Source organism: Saccopteryx bilineata, chromosome 7 (genome assembly GCF_036850765.1).
Source record: "Saccopteryx bilineata isolate mSacBil1 chromosome 7, mSacBil1_pri_phased_curated, whole genome shotgun sequence".
In the NCBI taxonomy this organism is placed as follows: domain Eukaryota; kingdom Metazoa; phylum Chordata; class Mammalia; order Chiroptera; family Emballonuridae; genus Saccopteryx; species Saccopteryx bilineata.
Window position 1 is genome coordinate 17,788,227 of NC_089496.1, and position 23,662 is coordinate 17,811,888.

At 44.2% G+C, this 23,662-nt stretch overlaps 1 protein-coding gene and 1 non-coding gene across 2 annotated transcripts in view; both read left to right on the forward strand.

Annotated features, from left to right (window-relative positions):
* CDHR3 (cadherin related family member 3) overlaps window positions 1-23,662 on the forward strand; it is a 199,593-nt gene that overhangs the window by 56,169 nt on the left and 119,762 nt on the right.
* Window positions 19,153-19,316, forward strand: LOC136311263 (U1 spliceosomal RNA). Its single transcript, XR_010726701.1, has one exon. It is a non-coding gene; the product is annotated as a U1 spliceosomal RNA (small nuclear RNA).

The window sequence follows — 23,662 nt, forward strand, 5'->3', positions numbered from 1 at the left end:
CATCCTCAGTGCCTGGGCCGATGCACTCAAAAGGGGAGAGAAAGAGGAGGGTGTGGTGTGGAGAAGCAGATGGGCACTTCTCCTGTGTGCCCTGACTGGAATTGAACTCGGGACATCCATACGCTGGGCCAATGCTCTACCACTGAGCAAACCAGCCAGGGCCTCATATCCTATTAACAGGGACCAAGCCTTTATTCACAGTCAGAGGAAATGCAGAAAATGTGGAGACATCTCAGGTAGAAAACACCCTGACAAATTAAAAACCTCAGAAATACTTAAAGAGAAAAGGCATATGGTTCCTACCAAGACCCCCTTTGTTAGGGGTAGGAATAGGGGACACCTGAGTCAAAACTTGTATTCACCTGTTGCCTCCTCCCCTTAACTCCGTATGCCTAGAGACCTTCATGAATAATTAAGTAAGTGTTTGCTGGAATACTCTCTCCTGAAAAGCCTGTTGGAGAGGTGTCCAAAGCTGAGGGCACTGAATAAAAACCTCCCTTTTTTTTTTCAATTTTACCTTAACCTGGCTGCCCTGGCAAGTGTTCTCAAGGGCCATGGGGCCCAACTGGTGTGGTTAGGCTGGCAGTACTGCCCCGTGCCACGTGGCCCAGGGGACCTTCACCCAAGGCAGGACAGGGTCACAGGGCTCTCAGGCCCCAGGTGTCCGTCTAGGTTTGTCTGTGATTCCACATGCGAGCCCCTCACTTGTAAAGGAGTCCCGTGGTTCTCACATCAGCAATGGCCCTGGGGGTCCACTTCGCTGCAGAGGCCCTGCTCTGGCTGGCTCAGTCATCTGTCTTTACAGCTTCCCTTCCCCCGCTTTGCCAGGGATCCACAGCATTGGGGCTCTTTTTATCTCCCAAACAAAGCCCACAAAGCATCCATTCCCCTTTCCCCTTTACCCACAGTCAACCTGGAATGATTGACTGGCAGGTGCTGATGGCTCATTTGGAAGATCCCTGAGTTTAAAGCGCCAAAGAGCCTCCCCCATCTCTGAGAGACAAGAGCACCTAGAACCCGGAAACCATTTCCATTCCTTCCTGAGAACTCACTCCTCACCACTCCACCTGCTCAGTGATTGACAGTGGGTCTTTTTGTTATAGCAGCGAACAGCAAACAAAAGAACAGCAAACAAAAGAACAAGTCAAAACCAAACACGATTTAGTTCTCAGTACTGTAGGTTCTTTCCCTACATCCTTCCTACACACAAACACCTTTTCCAGTTACTTTTCTTTCCAATGAATACAGGAGTAGGAATAAGAAGAGGTGGTGAGAGAGAGGGACACTATGCTATTTAAAAGAACACGTGCTATCTGTGTACGTGGTTATTGTGTATGGTCTAATAATGGGGCACCAGTGTAGTGATCTGGAACCCAGACTGGAGCCCAATTAACCAGGTCTGAATCCTGGCTCTATCACTTCCGAGATTTGTAACCTTGGGCTTGTTACTGAACTTTTCTATACCTTGGTTTCCTCATCTAATAAAATGGGGGATAATATTTGTACAACTGTCTCATAGTGTTGTTGTGAGGGCTAAACAAGTTAATATGTAGTCATTATGTAGAATATTGTTTGGGCCATAGAAAGACTGGATAAAATGCTTGCTCAGTTATAAAAGATAGCTATAATATAATATTTCTGTTTCTGTCACTACAAACTTGATCATCACATCATATAAGTGGGCAGCAAATCTAAATTTTAATTTATTTGTAATGAACTGGCTGGCTACTTCCAAAAAAAAAGATTTAAAGTGGCTGAACAAACACAGTAACTGGAGAATTCATCAATAAGGGTCTTGTTTGTAGTTCTTGTGTAAAGGATAATAATTTTTTTTTTTTTGAAAGAGAGAGCGAGAATGAGAGAGATAGCAGTGGAGAAAGATGCGAAGCATTGTGGTTAAGTTACTTTGTTCATTGCTTCTCATATGTGCCTTGACCAGGGACTCATGCTCCCCTGTTCAAGCCAGCGACCTTGGGATCATGTCGATGATCCCACTCAAGATAGTGACCCATGCTCAAGCTGGTGATCCTACACTCAAGCTGGGTGAGCCCGGGCTTAAGCCGGCTACATCAGGGTTTCAAACCTGAGATCTTAGCATAACAGGATAAAACTTAATCCATTGTGCCACTACTGACCAGGCAGAATAATTTTTGACCAGAGGAAAAAACTGCTAGCTTTTCTGTTTGTTTATGATGGTGGTGTAGTTGAAAGCCTACTAACACTTAAATGGGGAGACCTTGGTAAAATGATGAGAATGATGTGGTGCTTAGTAACTTAAGAGTACCAAGTCTAGCCTGACCTGTGGTGGCGCAGTGGATAAAGCGTCGACCTGGAAATGCTGAGGTCGCCGGTTCGAAACCCTGGGCTTGCCTGGTCATGGCACATATGGGAGTTGATGCTTCTAGCTCCTCCCCGCTTCTCTCTCTCTGTCTCTCTCTCCTCTCCCTCTCTCTCCTTTCTATGAATGAATAAATAAAATAATAAAATAAGTTAAAAAAAATATATAGAAAAAAAAAAAAAAGAGTACCAAGTCTAGGCACTGCACAGATGATCCCTTTGATTCTCACAGTTAGCTCTGCGTAGAGAAGGCACTGTTATTCCCACTTTGCAGATAAGGAAGCAAAGTTAGGGGTTTAAATGACCTGTCCAGTCCACGAACCAGGTAAGTGCCAGAGAAGGGTTTAAGGCTAAATCCAAGGCTAAAGGCTTTCTGCTCTGCCCATACCTACCTCCTGATTGAACAAGACACTTAGCATTTTCAGGTTCTTTATATATATATATTTTTAGGTTCTACAGAGGGAAAATGAGAGAAACTGGTACCTTATGGCTCCCCACGTCTGGATGAGGAAGGACAGGCCCTTGCCTGGGTATTTATTGATTTAAGCTTGTGAAATTCATATTAATTTTTGACATGCAAAAGAGGTCATAAACAATGAGCCTGACCTTAATTCAAATACTAAGTGATTATGTTTGACAAAGAAAAGTAAACAGGGATTTAATTGATTCATGTGCTGGCAATTGGTGGTTCATTTATTACTGTCTTCTCCGAAACAGCCTCTGTCTGAGAACTAGGGACAGGCTTGCTGCACAGAATCTTGCCACTGGTTTGAGCTCAGGTCCTACATTTCTTTGTTGACTCATTCATTTGTTTAACAAGTTAATGGTGCTGTGATCTTTCCTGGCTACAATCATGAACAAAGCAGACATGGCTTTGCTTCCTGGCGCTTATAGTCTGATTCACTGTAAAATGACCTCATGAAGAAATTCACAGTGAAAACTGTGATAAGAGCCTCAATGAAAGAAGCAAAGGTGCTCAGAAGTGAGTGGTCCAGGAAGGTCTCTTTGAAGAGGACTATCTAGTCAGAGATGTGCAAGTTGAAAAGAAGGCATTTAGGGGAAAGTAGAGAGTGTTTTCTGTAAAGTAACCTACACATGTTAGTCATTGACTGTGCTGCTCCTACTATTGTTAACACCATTTTTTAGAGTAGGAGAAAGACAACAGGGCTGAGAATCTGGAGGCCTGCACCCATTTCTGGACCTTTCCTAATTGGCTTTATGCGCTACGGCAAGTCATTTAAGCTGTCTTCTTATCGAGAAAATGCAAAGCTTGTCTAGCTCAACTAGAACATCTCTGAGGTCCTTGCAGCCTCTAAAATTCTATTGTTCTACCCAGTTTTCTCATTTTCTAGTTGTTTGAGAAAACCCTGTGAGTATAATCACCTAAATGTTTGGAAAACTTTTCATGAAGGGCTGATCTGTTAGCTCAGAAGACAAAGAGTTTTAATGTTTTTCAATTAAGTGGAGGCTTTAAATCAAGGGTCGGGAATCTTTTTGGCTGAGAGAGCCATGAACGCCACATATTTTAAAATGTAATTTTGTGAGAGCCATACAACGACCCATTTATGTTACGCATTATACAATAAAAATTTGGTGTTGTCTTGGAGGACAGCTGTGATTGGCTCTAGCCACTCACAACCATGAATATGAGCGATAGGAAATGAATGGATTATAATACATGAGAATGTTTTATATTTTTAATATTATTATTTTTTTATTAAAGATTTGTCTGCGAGCCAAATGCAGCCATCAAAAGAGCCACATTTGGCTCATGAGCCATAGGTTTCCGATCCCTTCTTTAAATGAAGATTAGAAAAAGTCCACAGGATCACAGAGGCTGTTTATAGCCCAACTGCTTGAACTGGAACTTGTATTTGAATGTAGGTTTATCCACCATGCCAACAAACATACAAATCATGCACACACACACAAATTAGTTTCATACTAAGGAATAATATGTTTCTGAAAAAAATGCATATTAAGTTAAATTGTTATGATTGAAATATTTTGACTGCAACAAAAAGTAATTTGAAAATTTATTTTTTTAAAGAAGAAAATCCTAATGTCCTCAAAAGCTAAGCAAAATTATATGGCCAGTAGCCACGGCCACCATCACAGCCACCTGGCCCATGCAGGTTTGCATTTGATTTGGAACAGACGGTAATGAAACAACAGAGCCAAGAACTGGTGGGCCATTACATTTAATCCTAGGTCTCACCCGGCGAGTGAGAAACACACACAGTGGGAAAACACTTCTCTTTCCATTCAGGGCTCCCAAAGCCATTGACTTATCCGAGTATTCCTAGAATCAAAGGTTTCTACCTCAGCAGCCTTATTCACTCGTTCCTTCTCTGCACAAACTGGCTTCTCCTTCAGCACTCCACTATCTTGGCTGCTTCTCCTCTGCAATGCTAATTTCAGGAACTGAGAGAGAAAGCCCCTGGTCTGCCCAATTTTATAGTGTAGAAATCAAAACCTTTAAGCCAATATACAAATAAGGAAGTCTCTGATACAAAGTCACTTATCTAAAGCATAAATGGGATTCCTCTTAAGAGTGCACCACCCCACATCATACAACAGCCAAGGGTGTGGGGAAAAGCTTAGTTTTGAAAAGGTCTTAGTATTAAAAGGGTGGGAAAGGCTTAGTCTTAAAACTAAGCCTTAGGCTATAACAACTTTGCTGGCTTACAGCCTGTCTCCCACACACAATGCAAACTATAAGCAAGCAAACATATATATCATATTTACAAACTTATTTGATCGACAAAAACCAATAAATACAACTCTAAATTTTTGGAAGAACCCATATTATTTATTTGCTTTGAAAAATTAAGATTCTTTTCTTTTGCCTTGGTTGGGTAGCTCAGTTGGTTAGAGCGTCATCTCGATGCACCAACGTTGTGGATTCCATGTCTGTTCAGGGCACATACAGGAATCAACCAATGAGTGCATAAATAAATGGAACAACAAATTGATGTTTCTCTCTCTCTCCCTCCCTGCCTCTCTCTAAAAATCAATCAATAAATTTTATCTATTTTATTAACTGATTTCAGAGAGAGGAGAGAGAGAGAGAAAGGCAGGGTGGTGGGACCAGGAAGCATCAACTTGTAGTTACTTCTTGTATGTGCCTTGACCAGGCAAGCCCAAGGTTTTGAAACGGCAACCTCAGTATTCCAGGTCGACGCTTTATCCACTGTACCACCACAGGTCAAGTTCAATCAATAAATTATTTTAAAGATTTTTTTCTTTTGGAGATCACTTATAATATGAGATACTTATAAATAATTATGATGAAATTATTAAAATTATTTTTATATGCTATCTGTGATCTTTGTTTATTATTTTAAAGTTATGTTTCATGTTCAGTAAATATGGTTACTTGACACTACTCAGCAGAATCCTAATATACAGGCATATTTATCAAATTTATTTGTGCCTACCATTCAGTAAATATAACAAAACATCTTTGATAGTAATGCCATCATCCTCTATTCAATAAATATGTGTATCATTTGACAATAGACCATATGAGCTTTAGATGGCAAAAATCCTTACAAACGCCCTGGCCGGTTGGCTCAGCGGTAGAGCGTCGGCCTAGCGTGCAGAGGACCCGGGTTCGATTCCCGGCCAGGGCACACAGGAGAAGCGCCCATTCGCTTCTCCACCCCTCCGCCGCGCTTTCCTCTCTGTCTCTCTCTTCCCCTCCCGCAGCCAAGGCTCCATTGGAGCAAAGATGGCCCGGGCGCTGGGGATGGCTCTGTGGCCTCTGCCTCAGGCGCTAGAGTGGCTCTGGTTGCAATATGGCGACGCCCAGGATGGGCAGAGCATCGCCCCCTGGTGGGCAGAGCGTCGCCCCTGGTGGGCGTGCCGGGTGGATCCCGGTCGGGCGCATGCGGGAGTCTGTCTGACTGTCTCTCCCCGTTTCCAGCTTCAGAAAAATGAAAAAAAAAAAAAATCCTTACAAACAAAATCAAATACTAAACTGGGAAAATATTTTTAATGTGTATTATAGATAAATGCTAATTTCTAAACATATGAAAACTTCTTACAAACCAGTAAGAAATATACCAATAATCCAGTAGAAAAAAATAATACAGAAAAAGAAATACTATTGATTATGTAATATTAAAAAAAGATGCCCAACTTCATTCATAAGAAGGGAAATGCAGATTGAAATAAGACACTGTTTTTTACTTCACAGCTTGGCACAAAGTAAAATATCTGGTAAAACTATATTGGTAAGCATTTGTTTGGGGGACTCTACCACTCTCCCATGTTATTAGTCAGGGTATAAATTAAAACAACCTTTTTGAAGAATATTTTGACAACATTTATCAAAAAGTTAAATGAGTATTTCCTTTGATTCAAAAATTCTATCTCTAGGAACTTAATCCACAGATATATTTTCACTGGTATGATATTATGTATGTTCAAAGATATTTATTACAGTAGTATTTCTAATAGAAAAACATTAGAAACAAAGCAAAGATTCACCAAAAAGGACTGGATAAATAATATATGGTATATTCACACAATGAACCACTACACAGTTATGGAAAAGAATGAGACTACTCTACATGCACTGATATGTTAGAGTTTCCAAACACATTAAGGTAAAAAAAAAAAACAACTAGGTAAAGTACATGGTATATAATGTGCTTTCATTTCTACTAAAGCAAAGACTATGTAGATGGGTATATGTCTGCATGTCTGCATGTACGCACACTCTCTCTAGAAGGATCCTTAGACTCTGACAATAATGATTGCCTGTGAGGAGGGCAGTAGCTTCTAGGGAACAGGGGTGCGCAGGAAGAATTACTTTTCATTGATTATATTCTTGAACACTTAGAATTTTGTATTGTGTGCATGTGTTATCAAACCCCAAAAATACTTTTTTTCTTCTTAACAATTGAATTTCCTGGGGTGTCAGGTGGTAGAACACCACAGAGTGAGCATGCTCTTGCATAGCTCTTCACTGTGTATCCCCTTTGCCTGGAAAGGCCCTTTCCCCTCATTTCTCCAGCTCACTCCTGCCCTGGGAAATCTTCTCTGGCAGTCCCACTACCAGCCTGAATTTGATTCTATTGCCCAACCCTACTGTAAAGCCAGTAGCCATGGCTACCATTACAGCTGCTTGGCCCATGCAGGTTCAGGTTTGATTCAGACAGACGGTAATGAAACAATGGAGCCAAGAACTGGTGGGCCATTAGCTTTAATCCTAGCTCTCTCCCGGCAAGCGAGAAACACACACAGTGGGAAAACACTTCCCTTTCCATTCAGGACTCCCAAAGCCACTGACTTATCCAAGTTTCCTAGAATTAAAGGTTTGTTCCTCACCAGCCTTATTCTCCTGTTCCCCATCTCCTTCTCTTTGCACAAACTCTGCACAAACTGGCTTCTTCTTCAGCTCTCCACCATCTTGGCTGCTTCTCTGCTTCACGTGACCTTTCTCTGCTCTCCTCTCTAATGCTAATCTCAGGAACTGAGAGAGCAAGCCCCTGGTCTGCCCCTATTTTATAGTGTAGAAATCAAAACCTTTAATCCAATGTATAAATAAGGAAGTCTCTGATACAAAGTCACTTATCTGAGGCATAAATGGGATTCCTCATAGGAGTGCACCACCCCACATCATGCAACAGTCAAGGGTGTGGGGAAAAGCTTAGTTTTGAAAAGATCTTAGTATTAAAAGGGTGGGAAAGGCTTAGTCTTAAAACTAAGCCTTAGGCTATTACATCCCTGCCTGCTACAGCCTGTCCCCCCACACCCATTGCAAACTATAAGTGAGCAAACATATATATCATATTTACAAACTTATTTTACTAACACCTACCATGCCTCCACAGCCCTAAGCATGCCTAATTCACAGTGCTCAGCCACTTGAGTACAATGGGGGACTTTCTGTTTTTGTAGCATTCCAGCCCGCTGGGAACTACCAGTGCCGTGTGGAAGAAACCTACTGAAAACACAAACTGATGTCAAGAGGAAGAAGGGGAGGCCTGCCAAGGGAGGCAAAGAAGACCTGAATTTCCTTCTCCCTTAGCTTTTATTATCAGAAGTAGACCAAAGGTAACAGGATTACAAGGGAGGGGGGCCAGGTGATAAGGGGAAAGAATGATTAATGGCTGTTTTGTTGACATGGAGAAAGGACTAATTTGGTTCAGTACATTCTTTTTCTTTTGCTAATTAACAAGCACAAAGGAAGGGGGCAATCTAAAACCTCTAGGCTAATTTTCTAAAGCCCCTTCACATGCATTCCTTTGTGTCTGCACACAGCTCACTCACTCACACAGCTTCTTGGTGTTTGCATCCAAAAGACATTCACTCGGGGCTTTTAACTAAAAGTTCCCCATCCAAGTCATAGAGGGTTCAAGGTTAGATGGGTGATTCCCTACACGGTTTGTCTGTGGGTTGGGTTAGTGCTTCTTGATGGGGGAATGCCATACTAGACCTCACAGTCTTATTGTCCATCAGTGTCTGGCACACAGGCGGCTTCTACAGGAGTGATGGCTAATTGAATGGATGGAAAGAGGTGCTTCTAGAGGGTCAGTACCTTGTGAGTGGGGATTTTTGTCTGTTTTATTCAGTGCCATAACCTTAGCATCACAAAAGGGCTTGGCACAAAGGTATTCAATATTTGTTGGATGAAGACATGAATGCCATCTAGAGGGAGAAGGGGAAAAGTGAGCAGCTGGAGCGATGATGTTTGAACAAGGTGTGAAGAGGCTGATAGGAGAAGGCCTACAGCTCTGGGCAGGACCTTCAGGAAGGCCAACTGGGTACTGGGCTGGCTTCAAAGCACAGGTAGATATTTGCCCACAAGAATGGTTTACAGCTTCTGCCACAAAGACCAAGATGGCAACAAGAGTCCCAGCCTTCTCAAGAGTGCCTAAGCCAATGAGCCAGTGTTGGTTGAGTCTTTCATTAGCAGGAACCTCAGTATATTTCTGCTGCCATTCAGCACCTACACCAATCACTCCATCATGTTCAGCCAGGCTACACCCTACAAGTCTCCAGTGCCCTCTGAGGTGATGGGAATGTGCCCATTAGCCAGTCACCTTAGGCCCTCCAACGCCCATGCTTGGAGTGGCTAAAGAAACCATGAGCACCTCTGATGACAGGGAGAAGACCCTCTCTGGGGCTCCCTACAAACATATGCAAAGAACATCAGAAAAACAATTGGGAAGAGTTACCATATGACCCAGCCATTACACCTCTAGGTATTTACCCAAGAGAATTAAAACCAGTTGTTCAAGGAAAAACTGGTATAGAAATGTTTATAGCAGTATGTAAAGCCAGAAGCCAGGGCTACCATCACTACAGCAGCTCTAGCTCACCAGACTTTATTCACCTCTGTTCCCCATCTCCTTCTTTCTCCCTGCACAAACTCTGCACAAACTGGCTTCTCACCCAACACTCCGCCATCTTGGCTGTTTTTCCTGGCCTCCTCCCCGTGGCCTTTCTCTGCTCTCTGCTCTCTAATGCTAATCTCAGGAACCAAGAGAGAGCTCCTGTTCTGCCCCTATTTTATAGTGTAGAAATCCAAACTTTTAATCCAATATAAAAAATAGGGAAGTTTCTAATACAAAGTCACTTATCTGGGGCATGATGGTATTGTACCACCCCACATCAAAAAGGGTAGGAAAGGCTTAATCCCAAAACCAAGCCCCAGGCTACAAGGATTCTGCCTGCCCACAGCCCACAGAGACACACATTAATATCACCTGGGCAACGGCCTCCACGTGGGCAGCGCCATCTTTAACAAAGAGAGCATAATACATTTTATCTGCCCAACACAGTATTATTCACAATAGCCAAAAAGTAGAAAAAACCCAAATGTCTATTACTGGTAAATGGACAGATTAAATGATATCCATACAATGGAACATATTCAGCAAGAAAAATAAGTGAAGTGCTCATATGCGCTACAACATGCGTGAACCTTGAAAACATTGTTAAATGAAAGAATTTAATCATGTATTGTACGATTCCATTTATATGAAACGTCCAATATCAGAAAGTCTATAGAGACAAAAAGTAGTGGTCGCCAGGGCTGTGGGCGGGAGCTGGCAGAACAGGGGGAGTGACTCCTACAGGGTGTGGTGTGATGAAAATGTCCTGAAATTGATTATGGCAATAGCTGACAACTGCGTGAGTATACTTTTGAAAAAACCCCACTGAATTTGTACACTTTAAGCAGGTGCACTGTACATTATGTGAATTATATCTCAATAAAGCTGCTATTAAAAATAAGAATAATCTGCAGTTTAGTAGAGGCGTGAACTGGCTCAGGCCCATGCTGACCATTATATTAGGCCTGCAGAGTTCTGTCCCCTGGAGTCAGATAGGGCTGTGCCCCAAGGCAGTCATACTTATACAGTCCTCTACCCCAAACCCAGGGGAGGGATCCTATCAGTGGGACCTGGTGGCTGGAGGGTAGCAGAATGTCATCCCAAAATCTGACTGTATGAGTTTAAGACATACCACCCCAGGATATGCCACTTTAGTATGTTGAGTGAGGGTACTTGAAAAATAACAAATACAAAAAGAGGCTTTCTCTGAATTCTCTCATCTACCTAGAGAATGATCCTCCAAAAGGGACTCAATTGTCATAAACCCCTGCCTGGGAATCTCATCAACCAGGAGACATTCACTCTTTTCACAGGGAAAATTATTAATGGACACCACACCCAGACAAACATTGTCACAAACCATCGTACTTCCCATCTATTCTTTTTTTTTTAAGTGAGAGGAGGGAGATAGAGAGACAGACCCCCGCATGCACCCCAATCGGGACCCATCCAGCAACCGCTATCTGGGGCCAATTCTTGAATAATTGTGCTATCCTCAGCGCCCGGGACCACACTCGAACCAATCAGTCCACTGGCTGTGGGAGGGGGAAAGGGAGAGAAGGAGAAGAGGGAGGGGGGAGAGAAGCAGATGGTCATTTCTCATTTGTGCCCTGACCGGGGATTGAACCCAGGATGTCCACACACTGGGCCGACATTCTATCCACTGAGCTAATCAGCCAGGGCCCCATCTATTCTTATTTTCATTTTTATTGAATTTATTGGAGTGACACTGGTTAACAAAATTATACAGGTTTTAGGAGCACAATTCAACAACACATCATCTGTACATGGTATTGTGTGTTCACCACGCCAAGTCAAGTCTTCACTCATCACCATTTATGCCCCCCTCCCCTCCCCACCTCCCCTCCTCCACCTCCCACCCACCCAACGACCATACTGTTGTCCATGTTCATGAGATTTTTCTTTTTTTTTCTGCTCAATCCCTATATCTCATCCCCCGGAACTCCCCCCCCCAACCCATCTATTCTTTTAGGGGCCCATTCTCTTTCTTAAAATTCATTTACCCTCCACTAAGATTATTTGCATACCCCTCCCCTTTCCCTATTAAGAATGTTATTTAAGCCTGAATTCAAAGCAAACTCAGGAGTTAATAATTTTTCCGAGTTCTCCTCCATGTTTACATGAGGCAGAGGTGTTAATAAACTTCTGTTTGTTTTTCTCTTGTTAACCTGTCCTTTGTTACAGGTGTTTAGGCTAAGAACTGATAAGGGTAGAGGGCTTGGCTTCCCAGCAGACCCTCCCATGATCCTCAGGGCTAGTGAGGGAGTGAGTGTTCTGGGGGTTTCTGAACTGAGGAGGGCTGTGGAACTTCTTGTTAAGTTTTGAAAATAATTTATTTATCTATTTATTTATTGAGATAGATAATAGATAGGGGGTGTAAAGCCAGAAGCCAAGGCCAAGGCCACTATCAAAGCAGCCTTCTGGCCTATGCAGGTTCGCATTGGATTCGGACAGTCGGTAAAGAAACAGCAGAGCCAAAAACTGATGGGCCAGTCTTTAATTCTAGCTTGTACCTGGCGGGCAAGTAAAAATACACACTGGGCTCCAAAACCCAGTCACATTCAGTGCTCACAAAGCCACTGACTTATCCGAGTTTCCTAGAATCAAAGGTTTCTAGCTCACCAGACTTATTCACCTCTGTTCCCCATCTCCTTCCTTCTCCCAGATACAAACTCTACACAAACTGGCATCTCACTCAGCACTCCACCATCTTGGCTGCTTCCCCTGGCCTCCTCCTCGTGGCCTTTCTCTGCTCTCCTCTGCTCTCTCTTCTGATGATAATCTCAGGAACCAAGAGGGCAAGTTCCCGTTCTACCCCTATTTTATAGTGTAGCTTCACAACCTCTAATCCAATATACAAAATAGGGAAGTCTCTAATACAAAGTCACTTCTCTGAAGCATGATTGGATTGTACCACCCCACATCAAAAAGGGTGGGAAAGGCTTAATCCCAAAACCAAGACCCAGGCTACAAGGATTCTCAACACACATTAATATCACCTGGGCGAAGGCCTCACGTGGGCAGCGCTATTTTTAACAAAGTGAGCATAATACATTTTATCTGCCCAACAGGGGGCATCGATATGGTGTTCCACCTATCATGCACTCAGTGGTTGATTCTTGTATGTACACTGGACAGGGATTGAACCCACACCCTGGCATATGAGAACAGCACTCTAACTGAGCTACTGAGCTAGAGCTGAAACTTCTTTATTTCCTTCTGTAAAGCCAGTAGTCACTGCCACCATTAGAGCCGCCTGGCCTGTGCAACTTCGCATTTAATTTGGACAGACCATAATGAAAAAACGAAGTCAAGAACTGGTGGGCCATTACATTTAATCCTAGCTTGCACCCAGCAAGTGAGTAAATACACACAGTGGAAAACACTTCCCTTTCCATTCAGGGCTCCCAAAGCCACTGACTTATCTGAGTTTCCTAGAATCAAAAGTTTCTAGTTCACCAGCCTATTCTTCTCTGTTCCCTATCTCCTTCTGTTTGCACAGACTGGCTTCTCCTTGAGCACTCCATCATCTTGGCTGCCTCTCCTCTGCAATGCTGATGGCAGGATGTGAGCGAGAGAGCCCCCGGTCTGCCTCATTTTATAGTGTAGAAATTAAAACCTTTAAGCCAGTATACAAATAAGGACGTCTCTGATACAAAGCCACTTATCTGAGGCATAAATAGGATTCCTCATGAGAGTGCACCCCCTTCATCATGTAACAAAGGTGTGGGGAAAAGCTTAGTTTTGAGAAGATCTTAGTATTAGAAGGATGTTGAAAAGATCTTAGTATTAAAAGGGTAAGAAAGGTTTAGTCTTAAAACTAAGCCTTAGGCTATAAGGACTTTGCCAGCTTACAGCCTGTCTCCCACACACAATGCAAACTATAAGCGAGCAAACATATACATCATATTTACAAACTTATTTGACCAACACCTTCCCCACAAGATCTGAGGGACTCTCACTGGATGAGTGTTTGGGGTGAGAGAGAGAGTGGCACAGGGCAAGGGAGTATAAAATAAACTAATTTTTACCATTTTTGAGCACCAGCTGTGCATCTGCCACGGTGTTACATGTGAACTGTAAGTGCTCTGCTGGGCTGGATGAACTTGCCGAGCCTGGCTGGAGACAGATGTGTGGGGGACTGTGGGAGTGCAGTGTTAAAGCTGAGTGCCAGCGAGGACAATGGGCCACAGAGGAGACATGGGAGAGGGCTCATTTCTATTGCTACAGAAGTTTCATGCCGTCACTGTGAGTGTGGGCCCAGCCCTGTGTGTTTTCTTCCTAACGGAGACCTGTGGTGTAGGAGTATTTGAATGGTGGGATTGAGATGTCATGTTTTATGGTTTTAGTCCCTGAAGGCCATAGTCACGGTGCAGCATGAACAGGAACCCTGGGCAGAGATATAAGGTGACCCCACAGATACAAAGGTGACCAGGTTCATTGGCTGGCCTCCCAGTGCCCACAGAACTGCTAAGGAAGTGTAAACTAATTGAACATTCCCAGCAGAGCTTCTAATTCTCATCTTAGGTCTATAATATTTTAGGTACTTCATAGATTACATAAGGGTTTGTAGGTTGTGAAAAATCCATCCATAGGAAATGTGTACCAAGTTCTAAGTCAATGAGTGTTTGGAATACAACTCCTTTGCTGGCATATTAGATACTTACAGTAACTAGACTTCAGAACAGTCCCTTTAAATACTTAAAGGCTTGACCCATTGCTGGGCTGGATGCTATAAGAAAAGTCTCCCCACAGGGCTTTCATGTGAAGCTGGAGGGGTGCTCAACATGCTTCAGACCTGCCTTTGAGCCACCCCATTGACCTCACCTGGCTAAGACCCCAGTAGAACCAGGAGGACTCAGGATGCCGGAATTCAGGACAAGGGAGCAAAGGGCATCAAGGTCCCGATCAGCCTCTGTGCTTCTGGCCCAGCCGGGTTCTTGGTGCAGGGGCCATGTGCTTTCAGAAGGAGCTGACTGATGGACAACAGGACATCATAATGGCAGAAAAAACCTCAGGGCTGGACACAGACACTGTAATTACAGGAGAACAAACTCACAACAAATTCCAGACTATGACGCTTATGATCCCGGGACCAGGGAGGGGAAGGAAGGGGAGCCTCACCCCAACCTGGTGAGCACACTGGGCAGTCAGGGTGAAAATTAAACAGATGTGTTTCTTTAATTCAAAGGTTTAATTATTCTGATGGTTTCCAAACTTAATCTGAGCTATCACTTCAGTTTTAATTATGAAAAATGAAATGGATTATTTACAGTAACTAATATGACAGGAAAACTGAGAGGTGAGAAATTGGTAACTTGGCAATTGTTTATTCATCTTCTTTTTCAACCAATGTTTATTGAGTACCTACTGTGTTTCAGACGGTGCCGCGATTCTATAGCTGTCTTATTAGGGAAAAAAAAAACTAGGGTCGTTATAGCCCATACTGTGGGCTAGTTTCTTTCATTTCATTATCTCATGCACTGCTCTAAATAACACTCCAGGGCAGGTATTATTCTCCCTGATTTATAGAAGCACAACCGAGATTATACGAGGTTAGGTAATTTGCCTGAGGTCACACAGCAAGACCTATGTGGTTTTTGTTTTGTTTTGTTTTGTTTTGTTTTGTTTTTGTGATGGAAACAGAGAGAGGAACAGATAGGGACAGACAGGAAGGAAGGGAAAGAGATGAGAACATCAATTCTTCGTTGCGGCTCCTTAGTTGTTCATTGATTGCTTTCTCATATGTGCCTTGACCAGGGGGCTACAGCAGAGTGAGTGACCTCTTGCTGAAGCCAGTGACCTTGGGTTCAAGCCAGCAACCTTGGGCTTCAAGCCAGTGGGCTCAAGCCTATGATTTCACGCTCAAGCCAGCGACCCTGCATTCAAACCGGTGACCTTGGGGTTTCAAACCTGGGTCCTCTGCATCCCAGTTCGATGCTCTATTCATTGTGCCACTGCCTGGCCAGGCACAAAACCTATGCTTTTTGCCACTTAACCTACTTCACACAGGAACCTACAGACTGATACTCTGAATCTTATTTCCTTCTTTTTAGGAAAAGCTAACTTTTGCTAAGGTAAAGGTTGCTTGTAATTTTAAGCAGGTAGGACAGTGATCAAAACTGCACTTTTGGGAAATTAACTTGACACTTTCCTACAGGATGCATAGGTGCCACTGGACAGTCCAGGCCAAAAGGCCGAGACCTTAGCCAGAGTGGTGGCAGCAGGACTGGGGAAAGGGGCCGTGGAAAGCACTGTGGAGGCTAGACTGGTCGCGCTAAGGGTTTGCTGTGACGGGCAGGGAAGGAAGACAGCTGGCTGCCCTGGGGTGGGAGAGCAGGTGACTTGAAGTCCCAGCTTGGCCACAGACAAAAGGCTTGACCTAGGGGCAAGTCACTCAATCTCTCGGGGCCTTACTTTCCATGTCCCCAGAAGGCACTACAACTAGCTTATTTAGTTGTCTCAATTCAGGGGCATATATACTGAAATGGTTTCCAGTCATTGCTTTCAACCCACCTGTTAAATCTCCGTTAATATCTTGCTTCCTGGTCACTTACAGTTAGTTATTCATGGTCCACCACAGTTTTTAAGGCTTCCATCTCAAACCTGGCTTCAACCTCACTTCCTGCCATGTCCCTGCTGCACAGGCTGGGGAGCTGGGACTGATTGTTTGGAACCTGGGCAAGTGCGGCCTCCTCCTTCTTTCCCTGGGGTGGAGGGATGGGGTGGAGGGATGAAGAGGAGGGAGAGGAAAAGTGATGAGTGCAGCACTTAGCTGCCTGCATTGCTGTCTCTTTCTATTGATTGTGGCAGCTTCCAGGCTCATACTAACTAATTGGCCAGTGGTGACCAAATGCTGTCTCGCTTATGGGGCACACATGGTCTTCGGAGCTCCCGGAGGGACTCTTGCTGCTCGTGCCCTGATGGGTAGGATGTGGCTCATGCCTGTAAGGACCAAGAGAAGATCAGAAAATAAGCAGGGCACTAATGGAACAGGGAACTTAAGGGTTACAGGCAGGTCCTGCTCCTGTTCTGTTAGGAGTAACATGCCCAAGGTCGTTCAAGAAGCAGAGACAGATAGGGACTCTGGGAGGCTGAGAGAGAAGAAAAAAAAAGAAAGAAAAAGAGACAAACATTTGCATTCTATTGGTTAAAAGACCCTTATCAGAAGTTTAGGTTTGGAATTCGCCAATGAGCTAGACCCCAGCCCCTGTTGCTATGCTATGTGCAGCCCTCTTAGCAAATAGGTTACCGCCACATCTGCTTCTGTATTAGGCTGGCTTGCTTAGCTTATAAAAAGATTTAGCTGTGAGCGCTAGGTGCGATTCCCATCTGCAGCTCCTTGTGAGCACGGTGTCTCTGGACACCTCGGGAATTTGTCCCTGCGCAGGTAAAACTGGCCAATAAAGTTACATCTATACTCCTGAAAGTCTCTGACGTTTGTTCTTGTACCCGGTGGATGCTACAATGCCCCCTGCCCTTTCCCTGCCCTCCTTCTGTCACTAGCCTGAGCTGCTGGATTTCCCTCCCACAATGGGCATTTCTAGAGTAAAAGGAGCAGGGGAGAGGGTCCAAGTCCGACTTCCTTCCACTGTATCCACTCCTGTTCTTGCTGCACCTCGCCTAGGTCGCAGACCGCTCCCAGCCACCTCCCCCTGCGCCACCATTGTTCCCTCTCTGGGTGGAGGCTGGACTCCAGCCCAGCTGCACTTCACTCTCCAAGCCTGTAGCCCTGCGTGGGGCGCATGGGACATGAAAGCACCATACTGGGAGGCACCTGCCTCTGAGGGAGAGGCCACGTCATTCCCCACTGGGCAGAAGCTTATAACCTTTTCCCACGGTCTTTGAGGGCTAGAGTGGCAGTGGTGAGGTAATGGAGGGAGCCAAAGGCAGTGTCTGTCGCTGCCTAGAGGAGGAGCCTAGCCCGAACTCTGAGTCCAACTCATCAATCTGGTATGCAGAAAAATTCCCCTCCCCCCTCCCCCACTCCGGGCTTCTGAGAAAGACAAAATGCCTGGTTCTAGGGCAACTGAAATGGTCATGGGTGACTACGCTCATGTTCTGCTTCTACTATCATCTCTGTGTCTCTGCTCTTCTCTTTCGCTGCTCTGTTCACACAGTAGGTGTGGAATTGCAAGATGGACTCTGAGCTGACCAAGTCTGGTTGGTTGGCCTCTTGGGTGTCCTGTAGTCACAGAAGCCGGTGTAATCCAAGAACAAATAGCCCTGTGGTGTTTAGAGTTTCCCTTAGTTACCACCAAGCCTCTGTTTGATTCCTTGCATAGCAACACAACTAGGAGGGGAGATGAGCAGCATCTCGAATGCACTTTGGGTATAAGGTGGGACCCACTCCTGGATGATTGGCTGGAAGTGTGCACAGAAGTGAACTACCAGACATGCACAGAAGTGAACTACCAGACATGCAGAAAGCAATCCTTCTGGTTCTCCTGGGCGCCATGTCAGGTAGGAGCTCCATTTTGACTCCTTGCTTGCCCTACTCGTTTTACATGATATCATTGTATGATAAAGTCCTGAAAGAGAAACTTTTCTCTGGGAAGGGCTAGCCCAGAGAACAGAGCTGCCTCTGCCTAAAGAAGCCTCCATCTAGTCCATGTCTGTGCAGACTTCACTGTCTCACTCATACTAACTGGCCTGAGCTGGAAGTCCTTCCAAGAGCCAGAGTTGGGAAAGTGATTTTCACAGCAAGAACTTAGTGCTGTGAGAGAGGAAACTGTTTTCTCTCTGCCTTTAGGTCCTTTTAGCTGGTTTGTTAATTCAATTGACTTAAGATAGATTAACAGTAGATAAATTTAATTGTATGTATGTGGAGCCCGTATGAGGCCTATAGGCAGTTGGGCAATTGAGCCCTACAACTGAGGGACACAGGGAGGACTTTAATCTCCAGGCCCTGCTGAGCTGCCCCAGCCACCACATCTAGCCCATATCTTTTGTATATAGTTGTCTTTGGTGATAACTTTCTTCCTAGACCAGGCCCTCTATCTAAATTTTTTAGAAAGTTAAGGGAGAGATTTTTTTTTTTTTTTTGGTATTTTTCTGAAGCTGGAAATGGGGAGAGACAGTCAGACAGACTCCTGCATGCGCCCGACCGGGATCCACCGGCATGCCCACCAGGGGCGACACTCTGCCCACCAGGGGGCGATGCTCTGCCCCTCCGGGGGGTCGCTCTTGCCGCGACCAGAGCCACTCTAGCGCCTGGGGCAGAGGCCAAGGAGCCATCCCCAGCGCCCGGGCCATCTTTGCTCCAATGGAGCCTTGGCTGCGGGAGGGGAAGAGAGAGACAGAGAGGAAGGAGGGGTGGGGGTGGAGAAGCAAATGGGCACTTCTCCTATGTGCCCTGGCCGGGAATCGAACCCGGGTCCCCCGCATGGCCCTGGCCGGTTGGTTCAGCGGTAGAGGAAGAGATTTTTTTTAAAAGCTATTTCTCAGACTTACTTGGCAGGGGAGATACCATGATCACGAAGGTGGTTTTTCCAGGGCGAGGCTTATCCATTGCACTCCGGATGTTCTGACCCCTGCAATTTCCCTAAATGTGGGAAACTTGACTGCATAATTTGTGGTAGTGGGGGACTGCATTCGCGCTCTCCCCAATAAAAAAAAAAGAGAGAGAAAAAAAAAAGCTATTTCTGAATCATCTGGGTCTTCACTGACTTCAGCTCACTATAGTCTGTGTGTCAAAGTGGCACATTCTAGGAAGACTTGTTTGGAATCTCTTCAGTGTGCAGGGCAAGTCAGTCTTAGCAGAGGTTCTAGCCTTTTTCTGGAGACTTTTAGGGGCAAGTTGAGCTGGCAAATCACTCTGAGGAAAATGGGGTTCTGAGAGCTACTATATTAGTCTTGAGCAGAGAAAAGCCTTCTGGTGGAAGAACAGAAGATTCAACCTAGTGTTTCTGGCACCTCTTCTTCCTATTCAAGAGCTTCAGGAATCCTGGGTGATCTTTCTAATGTTGTCAGCTTAGATGATTGAAATGAGCTTTTTAAATTAAATTTTATTTTTGAATAGGTATTATATGCATAATGTATGAAATTCAGTCATGTTAAATTTGCAGATTAGTTTTATCTTTGATGAGTTACTTGAATAAAACACTTAGAGGAGTGTCTGGTACATAGTAAATGCCTAGTAAATGTTAGTCATTGTTATGTATGATATTGAGTCTTCCTACCCAAGAACTGAATTCTAGATACTTGCTCATGTCTTCATTTGTTTTCCTTAGGAGTATTTTAAGATTTCCTTCTTATAAATCTTGCACATTCTGATCATGTTTATTTCTAATTCTTTCTTCTAAATTTTTTTGCATTTGTAAATGAATTTTTTCTTGTTTTTTTCATTGATATTATCAATATAATTAATGGAAGTCTATTAATTAATTATCTTATCATTTGATTCTCATTCATTTCCCAGGTTTGAAAATAATAAACATTTGTGCTTTTCCTAACCCATTTATCATTTTTTTAATTTAGAAGAGGGGAAATAGTGAGACAGACTTTTGCATGTGCCCCATCTGATATCCACATGGCAACCCTGTCTGGGGCCAACACTTGGACCAGTTGAGCCACTAGCCGTGAGAGGGGAAGAGAGAGAAAAGGGGGAGAGAGAGGGGAAGAGAAGCAGATAGTTGCTTCTCATGTGTGCCCTGACTGATGCCAGGATGTCCACACACCAGGTCCACACTCTATCTACTCAGCCAACTGGCCAGAGCTGAGCTTACCCATTTTTCTACCTTATATTTCTTTCTCTTGCTTTTTTTTTTTATTCAGTGAGAGGAGGGGAGGCAGAGGCAGACTCCTGCACGCACCCCGACAAGGATCCACCCAACAAGCCCACTGGGGAGGGATCCTCTACCCATCTGAGGTGTTGCTCTGTTGCTCTGCAACCGAGCTCTTCTTAGCGCCTGAGAAGGAGACCATGGAGCCATCCTCAGTGCCTGGGGCCAACTTGCTCCAATTAAGCCATGGCTGCAGGAGGGTAAGAGAGAAAGAGAGAACCAAGAGGGAGAAGCAGATGGTTGCTTCTCCTGTGTGTCTTGACCAGGACAAACTCAGGACATCCGCACACCAGGCCTATGCTCTACCACTGAGCTGACTGGCCAGGGCCATATTTTTTTCTTTTATCTAATTACTGGGTCTGTACCTTCAGGCTGTTTTTAAACAGTGATAAGCATGTACATTCTGGTTTTGTTGCCTTTTAAGCATGATGCTAATTCTTGGTGTGAAATGTTTTATGTATTCAGGAAATAGCATTAAAAATTTAGAATATGGGCCTGAACTGTGGTGGTGCAGTGGATAAAGTGTCAACCTGGAAATGCTGAGGTTGCTGGTTCAAAACCCTGGGCTTGTCTGGTCAAGGCATATATAGGAGTTGATGCTTCCTGCTCCTCCCCCTTCTCTCTCTCTCTCTCTCCCCTCTCTATAATGAATAAATAATATCTTTAAAAATTTTTAGAATATTTATTTCTAATTTAAAATGGAGTCTTCAGCTTTTTCTAGATCTATGGAAATGACCATTTGACTTTCTCCTTTGATCCGCTAATAAAATAAATAACTGGGTTTTATAACATCTAACATTCCTTACTCTTAAGCTTTTAAACTCAGCAGAGGGCAGGAAGAACTGGAAACTGGAGCTGGGCCTTGAGCAGCTCAGGCTGTCATTTGATGTAAACATTTAAGATTCTCCAGAAACATAGGCTTTTAGGACCATAATCATCTGAGTTAAGAGGTGACATTTATTGTCATTGGAGGAAGAGTGAGGTAGGAAAGAGACCACTGTCTCATACTAAACACCATCATTTAGAACTTTATCATCAGATGTATAAAAAAACCTGATGATAAGATTTGCAAAAAAAATACTTGAGATTTCCTTTTTTTTTTTTAATGAGAGGGACAAATAAGGACAGACAGGCAGGAAGGGAGAGAGATGAGAAGCATCAATTCTTTGTTGTGGCTCCTTAGTTGTTCATTGATTGCTTTCTCATAAGTGCCTTGACTGGGGGGGTGACAGCAGAGCGAATGACCAGCTCAAGCCAGTGACCTTGGGCTCAAGTCAGCAACTTTGAGCTTTAAGCCAGCGACCATGGGGTCATGTTTATGATTTCAAGCTCAAGCCAGCGAACCGGTACTCAAACTGGTGAGCCTTTGCTCAAGCCGGCTACCTCGGGGTTTCAAACCTGGGTTCTCTGCATCCCAGGTCAACACTCTATCCATTCTGCCACTGCCTGGTAGGGTACTTGAGGTTTCTTATAAAAACCACATTCAGATCCCTCCCTCTCCAAAAGACCATGCACCATGCTTTTTCTCCTACAGGTTAAATACTTTTTTTAGAAGGTCTGCTCTGGTACAAACTGTTTCTCTCTCACCTTTTTCTATGAGTCTAAGAACCTGACCTTTGCCATCACTTTCAAACATGTGGGTCACAGAGGATTGGGAGAGGGGGACAGTCACACCAGCACCTGCCTTCAGGGTATTAGAGGCAGACATTACTCTAATAGTTTCAAGTAAAGTAATATTCTCCAGTATTCTCGTTCTCACTTTTTCTAACTCCTATGCGTCTTCCAGACACAAGCCTCGTCTTCCCCATGGAGCCTCCTACATTGCCCCAGCTCGTGGTAAGTGCTCTCCCCACGCACTTTGGAGCGCCTCTTGCTTGCACGTGGAGTTCATGCAAGGGTTTAGAGCAGTGCCTAACACAGAAGAAGTGCTCAGTGAAAGGATAAGTGCTCATGAATTATCACACCATAATCCATCTGGTATGTGTCTGTCCTGGCTCCTCAACTGGAATGTCAGTTCTGCAAGAACAAGTTTCATCTCTTACTGCTCTGCAGTCTCCAAGTGCCATATATGTAAGGGCAGCCAGTACAAGTTGTTTTTGTTGACCATCTTCCCTTTTTGGATCTGTCTTTATTTTAATTTTATTTTTTTATTTACTGATACCCTCAAATTTAGATCTCCTTTCTGCTTAATACTGTCATGTAAATCAGCTTCTTTCCTTTCCCCTCTCAGTATGATAAGGAAAACTAAACAGTCTCTCTTTGAGATGCTGTGGTCCCATTCCAACAACAGCTTACACAGTAAAGAGCCATGAGAACATAAACTAGACAAAAATCCTTGCGAGGCTGGTGGAGACTGGAGGCAAAACAATCTTCTGGCTCCATCAGTACCAAACGACCACATGTCATTTCTAGAAGATGGTCCACTTAGCAAAGGCCCCTTGGTATACTAAAAACCAGTGTACATTGAAGCTGTCTACATTTGGACAAAGCCTTCACGGAACTAGCTTTTGTATTCCTCTGCTGGAAATGAAAAATGCCATAGTATTTAATGAAAGAAGGGCTCCTTGGTAGGTGGCAGGTCCACAGGACTGTGCAAAAGTTCCCAGGCCCACTGACCTGAGTTCTGTCCATTGAGCACCAGGCATAGATGATCTCGGGTCTTGAGAGGAAGACCCTCCCCTATGCCTGCCGTCTGGGCCTGTCCCTCTGCTGGGCAGTTCTATAAAATGAAAAAGAGGCCCAAGACTTGGTGTTTCATGTTCCCTGAGGATTAGATCCAACCCCTTCTTAATGGTCTTATCATTTGAAAAGGCAGAAAAGTGAAGTTTATTTGCATAAAGTCTTTTTGTCACCAATTAATCCTTTATGTGGGATCCAAGAATATTGCAAAAGGTTTCTACTTTTTCTGTGACGTCGCTTTCCTGTTTAGAGTCAATTCAGAAGAGCAGAGGCCATCCCTCCTCTCGTCCTGTCTCTCTCTGGCTTTCCCACGGCAGCCCGGTCCTCTCCTGTCACCTCTAGCTCAAGCATTTGGAACCCATCTTCTTCCCACCACTGTGGGGTTGGAAGAGGTGTGCCAAAAAGCAGCTCCTCTCAGGCCAGCACCAGAGTGACACTCCCAGACGAACACATCTTCTTTTCTAATTATGGCCTAGTGTAATTTACAGTCAC